The following is a 9,805-nucleotide window of genomic DNA, read 5'->3' as shown; positions in this document are numbered from 1 at the left end:
GATACCAAGTATTTGGTTTATTTTAGAGTATTGTTGGGTGTTTATGAAAGCATATAAATAATTAGTTCTATACATCTAATTTAAATTTTTGTACTTATATTTAGTACAATTTTACATTAGCAAATAAAAATGTGGCCATTGAAACTTCAATGATAGGTTTCTCAAACAGATTAATGGGCATTAATAAAGGTAAATTTGGTTTTTAAAATTAATATAAATAACGAAGGGTATATCGATCACTAAAACCACTTCTAATGACTGAATTAGTTGTTGTCATTAAAGACTTTTAATGACTGAATAATAATTTAGCGAAGCGAAAATCCGGTCGTTAAAAAGGATATATAACGACCGGAATTTATGTCGTCGCTAAAGGATCTTTAACGAACGCATTGTAATCCGGTCGTTAACTTTTAACGTCGTGGCTTTTAACGACTGGTGACGACCGAATTTTTTCTGGTCGAATTTTTTCTGGTCGTTATAAACTTTGGTCGTTATAAACTTATATCGGCCGGATTTAGACTTTTAACGACCAGATTTTCCCTCGCAAAAGGCCTATTTTCTTGCAGTGCATCTCCCTAAAATTCCTCCTAAGTTGTCATTGTTCCCGCCCCTTATGTTCCATATAATGAATTAGTTGGACGATTCATAGATAGGTTTAGGTTCATGTTTGCTGGATCCCCTTTCTCCCTCACTTCCTCCAGAAGGACGGGATTTCTTCCTAGAGATGGAACTAGAATCCTGGCTATGTTGCCCACTGTTGGATCTTGGGGTGGCCTGATATCCATCGAGCACTAGAATAGTGCTAGAGGGCAGTTGAGCACATGCCTCTTCTCTTGCATCTCCGTGAAGAGATACACTTTTACCCCGTCAAGGTTTGAGAACTCTAGGACTTGTTCTAAGCCTAGGTTGAGGGGTTCCTCTTCCTCCTCCATGGCTGCTTCTTCGAGTTCTCGTTCCTGCATTGCTTGGTGGTGTGGTGGTGATGTTTGTTGTTGTATAGGAGCAACTGGTTGCTCCTGGGCTTGCTGTGTGTTCTCCTATGGCATGAAGATAGGATTTAGTTGGGATAGCATTTCCGGTGGAAAGAAGGGCATGTCTAGGAGGGCATTCTGGGGATAGATTGGATTGAAATGTGATGGAATATTCCACTGGTTTCTCATTGCATGCACCAAGTGTGGGTTCAGGGATGGAGTTAAGGGGTGAAGAATATTGTTTAGCCAAACCTGATTGAGGTAGTTGTTCATTGCAAGCCTCATTCCCTCGGTTACCAACTGGGCTAGGTATTGAGTGTTGTGGAGGATAACTATCGACTCCTGGCCGTTGATTTGAAGATTGAATGAGACTGCATGTCCCATTAGATCCATTTCCATCCATGAGACAGGCTGGTAATCTTGAGCTTGTGGAGGTTGGACATAAACAATTTGAGGATTTTCTGGTTGTGGAGGGAAGGGAGGTAAGTTTTCCATCGTTTGAGCTCTATGTTGTCTTAGTATTTGGATGAGTCTGTGCCTTCTACTTAGAGTTGATGGGAGTCTTGGCATTTTTTATAGAATGTTGTATACTTATAGGCTCACTGGCAGGCGTGGGATTAGAGCTATCAGCGGTGAGCGGTGAGGGAGAGATTGGTGGATAGGGTAATGATTGGGGCTTCAAAATGCATGGCTTTTGGGTGGCCAAGATTTTGCTTTATAGCTTGATCTTCCATGGATATAGTATCCATTTCGTGTTCTAGGGTGGAAGCCATTTGTTCATCACTACATTCTTTAGATGACATTTGGACGACATGCTTTGGGGGATATTGTTTTCTTATCTAATAGAAAGATTTTGTTCATTAGAATTGGTTAAAGAAGGATTAGTATCAATCTTTTGATTTAGTTGGTTGATAGGCAGTGTAGGTTTATTATTAGTTAGGGGGTTAATTATGTCTTTAGGGGTAATTTGTTGCATGGCACTATTTCCGTTATTACTAATAGTAGACACGTAAGCTTCCAGCATATCCATGTCCTCCTTTTGAGTGAACATGTGTTCATTTGCATGCATAATTTTTGATTTAGTATTTTTATTATTATTAGTGGTTTTACCTTAAACCATTTGCTTGATATCAAGGAGAGAGAAGTTGTTTTGGATTGGGATGGTGGTTTTTTCCTTAACCATGGTGGCCGGAGTCTTTCCACCATTGTTCTCTAGGAATTTTGTTGGATCTTTTGATTTATATTGCAAAATTTGAGTGTCCATGTACTTACCCGTATTCGCATTGAACAATTTAACCGAGATACTGGACCTCTGTTGTTCTCCACCGTATTATTGATGGTTTGTTGATTGCCTCTCGCTCCTTGCTTCTTTCCTTTGTTGAAAGAAACTGTTTTCCATTCCTCTTGTGGATTTTCCACCCTTGTTGTAGATTGTTCTTTGGCTGGGTATGATCTTTCTTTAATGTTCTTTTGAATATGAATACATTGTCCTAATGTGTGGCCAAGTCTTCCACAATTTTTGCAAAGGAATTAGTTTTCACCCTCATAATGAATGTATTGCTTATGGTGACCAACATACAAGAAAGGTTGCACTGGAATTTCCAACGGAAGTTCCACGCAAAGCCTTGCATAACGACCCCGTAATGTGGTTGATGTACAAACATCAATTTTTAGTAGACGTCCAATTGCATTTCCAATTTAATCATAATTGAACGAAACAGAGTATATTTTGGGAGTTGCCTTATTGGAAGGATAATTTTCTCCGACACAACCTTGATGTCATGCATATTGAGAAGAATTATTTTGATAATTTGTTTAACACAGTGATGAATGTTAAAGGTAAGACAAAAGATAACCCGAAGGCTAGAATGGACTTACAAGAATATTGCAGGCGGCCTGAATTATACTTGCAGACAGCAAACAATGATAAGGTGTTCAAGCCCAAAGCAAGTTACACATTCACTTTGGAGGAAAGACGACAAATTTGTGATTGGGTTACGAAATTGAAGATGTCTGAGGGTTATGCGTCGAATCTTGAAAAAAAAGTATATATGGAGGTAGGGAAGTTGAGCCATTTGAAAAGTCATGACTATCATGTTTTCATGGAGAATGGTTATAAGTTTCATACAGAGGATTGCTCTAAAAATAAAAATAGCAACAACATCGGGGTGTGGGTTCAAGGTGGTGATGGCAACCAAGTTGAAGATATTGATTATTATGGTGTGGTCAAAGAAATATTACAACTAGAATATACAGGTTGGCCATATAAGAAATTGATACTTTTTAGATGCAAGTGGTTTGACCCAAATCCAACAAGAGGTACAAGAGTACACAACCAATACAACATAATTGAGGTTAATCATACGAGGGAGTATGATCGCTATGATCCTTTCATAATTGCACATAACGTTAGGCAAGTGTATTATGCTCCTTATCCATTGCGGCGGAATAAGTCCGATTGGTGGGTTGTAATAAAAACTAAGCCTGTAGGTAGGGTGGAAGTCGAGAATGTGTTAGATGTTGCATATCAAAACGATATCTCCAATGTTCACCAAATAGTGGACGATCAGTTAGAAAATGATTTGGAACATCCTGAACGCATATTGGAAGAAGTTGATATAAATGAAGTAACAATTATAGAAAATGAGGACGAAGAATCAACTGATGAAGCTCAAACAAGTGAGGACGAAGAATTCTCGGACGAGGAACAATACGTCGATGAGGATTAAAAAGTTGGTTTTTTAAAGCACTCTCATTTTATAGCTAGTTTCTTATATGTTTCAATCTAAATGTGTATTATATTATGCAGATGGCAGGCAAGGGTCAAGGTAACAATGACCCTACTAGTTCTCGGGGTCGAGAAAAGGGTAGGAAGGGAAAGAGGAGGGTAGAAAATAATACTCCCTCTTGTCCACCCTTTTCAGAGATGCCTATGTCTTATCCTCCACCACACGGCTATACTGAGCTGCCACAGCATCACGAGCCGTACATCTTCATTCAGACACCCAGTCTTCCATCACAGGGCCATAGGACTATACGTCTTACATACAGTCCAGCTGCCTCACAGCCATCTGTATCACATCCACATGGATCACATCCCTACATATCACAGCCACATGGATCGCATCCATCCATGTCACAGCCACTCGGGTCACAGCCATCGGTATCACATCCACTTGGGCCGTATCCAGCTATGTCGCAGTCACAGGGATCGCAACCATCTTCATCATCGACTCCATCTATTGCAGGCCTTCGCCTGCAAGGTAGTAGCTCTGACCCGCCTACACCGTCTTCACATGCCTTTGATACACATGCTTCGGATGGTGATGACGAGGTAGTGCATTATGATCGATATGGCAGGATCATCATAGTCCCTGAGGGTGATGGGTAAGTGTTATTCATTATTTTTGCGTCTATTGATTTGTAACATTTTTACTAAGATATTAATGTATTTTTATTGTTAAATTGCAGGTTCAGACCGGGTAATAAGACTACGAGAATAATCACCAATGCCATCAGAAAGCTTTATGATGGCCCTTATGCGACTTGGACTGATTGCCCATTCTCACTGAAGGAGCAAATTTTCAATCAATTTAAGGTATACATGTTCTTTTAAACAGTTTAATAATTTATATTTATGATGTTTCCATCTAATATTTAATTTTTGAAATATAGAGCAAGTGTGTATGGGAAGACTGCTGTAGCGCGGAAGTGGCTATAAATTTTCATCATAAAGCTCACAAGAGATTGGCGGATGCTTTCTCAGATGCTAGAAAGAAGAACAAGAGGCCTGGCTGGTTACTTAAGAATTTGTGGAATGATTTGCAAAGGCAATGGCTTACCGCAGAGTTCTTAGAGAGGAGCGAAAAAGGAAAGAAAGCTCGCGCATCCGAGAAGGGAGGCTCCTTGCACACTGGAGGTGCAATCAGCCTAGGGATAATAAAAAGAAGATTGGTACGTAATTACTTAAATTATATTACTTTTCTAAGTATATCTATTCTGTTTATTAACTAAATTAATTTGTTTTCAGGAAAAGAAGTATGGGCGTCCAATGAGTCATGATGAGCTATTCAAGGAGACACATATTGTGAAGAAGAAGAAAGAGGGGGATCAAGATAGGTGGGTCGAGGACCGGGCCTCGACTGCATATGTAAGCTTTCAATTTTCTTTAAGTATTATAATTTACTTTTATAAAAATTTTGAAATACTGATTTAATTTAAAATAATATAGGGTCGCTATCAAAGTAACGTAGAGAAATTCATCCGTAGTCATCCAGCTGGTGAATCGGGTAAGCCAACCCAACCTTCGGACGAGGATGCTGAAAGAATATGGTTGGAGTCTGTTGGCGGTCCAAAATGGGGGAAGGTATACGGGCTTCCTACTAAAAACTTCCATCGTTATAAGTGTGAAATGTGAGGAATAGGGACTTCCTCGCAAGGCGAGCAACTTAATAGGGAGAGCCTCTCCGCTATGCGGGAGACAGTGACAAAGCTCACATCAGAGCTAGAAGCGGCCAAGGAAAGAGAAGGGCTTAGAGATGCTCAATTCCTTGGCATGCAAGCTCAGATCAGAACTCTCCTATCTAGTGGAGTTTTTCCGTTGCCCCAATCTTGTGAGTCATCTCCAGAGGATCGACCTCCACGTGATCGTTCCTCCCGTCCTGCTCGTGATCGTTCCTCCCGTCCTCCCCGTGATCGTGCTTCCCGTCCTCCACAAGACCGTTCTCTATATCGTCTTGTAAATAAAAGTTCATCAGACGGTGATGATGATGTTGTAGAAAATACCCCTTGACTTTTATATACTTTGAACTAGACAAATAGAACCAGTTTTGAACTAGTTGTAATTAGTTTTAATTTGGTTTTAGATTTTTATGTTCAATTGAACTTTAATTTGTTAGTTTTAAAGTATTTATTGAATGTCTTGGTGGTTGTTGTTGTTGTTGTTGTTGCTGTTGTTGTTGGTGGTGGTATGCTGGCAGGTGGTGTAGGTGCCAAAACAGGCATTTTATGGCAAAATTAAACCCAAAAAAACCGACCAAAATTGGTCGATTTTTAATTAAAAAAATAAATTATTCCAAAATACCGACCAAAGTTGGTCGGTTAATGAACATTAAATTCTCAGAATTCAACATTACCGACCAACTTTGGTCGGTATTTTGCCTGCACTGTTGAGATTATCGATCATAGTTGGTCGGCAATGTTTAATTTTAATTATTTTTAAAAAATATATATTTTCAATTACCGACCAAAGTTTGTCGATTTTTTTTTAATTGTAATAATTAATAAAAAAAATATAATTTAGTTAAACCGACCAACTTTGGTCGGTAAAATTAAATTAATAAAATATGTTTCCGACCAAAGTTGGTCGGTAAGTAATTAAACTTGTCAGATGGTCGTTTTAAGCTACCGACCAAAGTTGGTTGGAAATTTCCAATCAACTTTGGTCGGTAAGCCATTCCGATCATCAAAACACCGTTCACACCGTAATGGTCGCGTTTTGGTTCGGTAATTGGCCATAACCGACCAACGTTGGTCGGTTTTTTTGGTCGGTTTTTAGCGAATTTCTAGTAGTGTCTTCTGAGGGAGTTCCTGTCAGATCTATGTTGGATTGGCTCAGATTTGGTGCAAAGATCATTGGGTCGGAGGATATTAGCATATCTTTGAAGGATGCTTTGTTCTCCAAACCATTATGTATGGATTTTGCATATTCAATGTCAGGAGGTTTTGGTGGTATTGTGTTTGAAGTTTCATAGGGTTGTGGATTCATTTTTAGAGAGAGTTCTTCCAAGATGATGAGTTACTGGATAATCAGATGATCTATCCAGCATAAATGCTTCGAAATGTGAATAAGTGTCCACAAAATTTTGACATTGAAGAACGAAGTTTTTCCTTCTCGGAGAGATCGATTATCCTATAAGGTTTTTCGATCTCCTATTAGCTTTTCAAACATAACACAAACACGCACAATATGATGCTCCTGCACCTTTTATTTTGGCTTGATTTTTCTTTCAAAATAAAGTTGTTTACCCTTAAAATTGGATAACAATTAAATTTTAAGTGGTTTTAAGGATATGTGATTTCACTTGGCGCAAACTGAGAAATATAAGAATTGAAGTTAGAAATTAACTGTAAAATGAAGCAAACCAATGTAACGCGCAACTTTGGCCCTCGAGCTAGGTTGCTCTCGAACCAACTGAGTATATTATTGAGAAGCAAGAACTGAACAACTGAATAAGAGAGCTTAAGAGAGAAAACGTAATATGTTCCTTTGTTATGCGTGAATCCTCCCTTTATATAGTAGAGGAGTTCTACATATGGTAAATATAGAAGAAAATCTTCTGATTGACTAATCAACCGGTCTTGACTTGATATATGCCGAGATCTCCGCCACAATCTTCGCTCGGTCACAGATTCCTCGGCTCTCTGTTATTCGATTTAGCAGGCCTCCTTCGATCTCGCTAGATCCCTAACCTTCTCGGTCTCGACCTTATCTGGTCTCGATCTCGATCGATCCCTAAATCACGAGCTAGGCAATATTTATTCACGCAACAATCCAATATAACTTGAGATTGAACCTCGGTCTGCCACCCCGGTGTAACGACCCGGCCAGTCATTTTGAATATTATAACCTCGTTTCCCCATTTACTGCACAATTTATGTCTTGCAATTTATGACTTATAGGGTTAGTTGATTCGGGTCCGGAAGGAACTCGGAGTGAAATGAGACACTTAGTCTCATAATTTAAAAATTTACGTTAGAAAAGTGAACCGGATATGGATCTATGTGTAAATGACCTCGTATTTGAATTCTGATGGTTCCGTTAGCTCCGTTAGGTGATTTTGGACCTAGGAGTGCGTCCGGAATGTTATTTGGAGGTCCGTGGTAGAATTAAGCTTGAATTGGTGAAATTAAAAATTTGGCGATTTCAGTCGGCGGTGATTTGATATCTGGGTCGGAATGGAATTCCAGAAGTTGGAGTAGGTTTGTAGTGTCATTTGTGATGTGTGTGCAAAATTTGAGGTTTTTCAGATGTGGTTTGGTTGATTTTAGCATCGGTTGCCGAATTTAGAAATTTAGAAGTTTTTAGGCTTGAATCCGAGGGTAATTTGATGATTTGATGTTGTTTTGAGTGATTCGAAGGTTCGACTAAGTTGGTATGTTGATATATGACTTGTTAGTATTTTTGCTGAGGTCCCGAGGGGCTCGGGATGATTTCGGATGGGTATCGGGGAGTTTGGAAGTTGGAAAATGCAGCTGGAAGCTGCTGGTGTAAGGCTACTGGTGTGGCCGCACCTGCGGATGGTGAGCCGCAGGTGCGATGATTGCAGGTGCGGATGGCATGTCGCGGATGCGGAAAATGGAGGCCTGGCATTGAGCGCAGGTGCGGAAGAGAGGATCGCACCTGCGAGCCCGCAGGTGCGAAGCTTGGCGTCTAAGTGACTTTCGCAAATGCGCACCTGGGACCGCAAATGCGAGTCCGCAGGTGCGGAATCCCTGGGGCAGATCCTATATATCACACTTCGCAAATTGTGGTGCATTCTTCACCATTTTTATTAGGTTTTGGAGCTTTTGGGAGAGATTTGTAGAGGGAATCAAGGGGGTTTCGTTGAGGTAAGTTACTTGAGCCCTAATACTTGTATATATGGTGATTTTCCGTTGTTTAATCATGGTAATAAGTGAAAATGAGGGGTTAGGGCTTGGAATGTTTGGAGAGTAATTTAAGGATTTGAAGGACCAAACGATGTAGAATTTTGATAAATTTGGTATGGTTAGACTCGGGAGAGGTCAAGGTTTATTATTCTGCCATTTTTGACTGATTTTGAGACATGGGCCCGACGGTCGGATTTTGGTCGGTTTCGAATTTTTGGCATAATTTGATAGTTTTTCTTGTGGAGTTCATTCCATTAGCGTATATTGATAGTATTGTACTGATTGTGAATAGATTCAGAGCATTTGGAGAACGAGTCCAGAGACGAGGGCATTCCGGAGTAGGATCTTTACGCTGTTAAGGTAAGTAACAATTTTAACTCTGGCTTTGAGGGTATAAACCCGGAGATTTGACATCACGTGATGGTTTGGAAGTGATAGCCACGCTAGGTGACGACCGTGAAGCTGTGAGGCCTAATGGCTATTATTTGTGGTTATGTATTTATTTGTTGTTGAACTTGTTTGCCTTCATGTTAGAGATCATGCTTAGGCTTTATTCATGCTCACATTATTTGTACTCAGTCATAGAAATTATTGTACCTGTTTACCTCAATCTCTATTATTTACTAATATGCAGTGATACTTAATGTGGGCTGTGTTCCCTTATTTGTTGGTGATGATGAGGCTAGTGAGGTATATGATTGAATGAGGCCGAGGGCCTGTTTGTGAGGATATTAATACCATAGCGCATGAGTTATCCATGTAGCACGTGAGTTGACCGTGCGGGTCCAGGTTTTGATACCATAGCGCGTGAGTTGTCTGCATAGCATGTGAGTTGATCGTGCGGATCCATGTATTGATATGATGGCATGTGAGTTGTCCGTGATTAATGCTTGGGTTTTGGGAGCCCCTCCGGAGTCTGTACACACCCTCGTGAGCGCAGAGTGTTGAGTGTTTTGAGTATTGAGTGTTGAGTGCGAGTGATGAGTGATGGAGTGGCACTGCTGTGAGGTTGTATTTATTTGTGTTGTTGTTGCATTTATCTATTAAACTTCTTTGTGGCATTTGCTGAGTTATGAAATTTACCTGTTTATTTCTATTTATATTTTAAATTGTGAAAAATAAATAATTGAACTGTTTTACTTAGCTCGTCACTATTACTCAGTTCCTTAGTTATTTCTGTTACT

This window comes from Nicotiana tabacum, chromosome 24 (genome assembly GCF_000715075.1).
Source record: "Nicotiana tabacum cultivar K326 chromosome 24, ASM71507v2, whole genome shotgun sequence".
In the NCBI taxonomy this organism is placed as follows: domain Eukaryota; kingdom Viridiplantae; phylum Streptophyta; class Magnoliopsida; order Solanales; family Solanaceae; genus Nicotiana; species Nicotiana tabacum.
Note: the sequence above shows the minus strand (reverse complement) of the source record.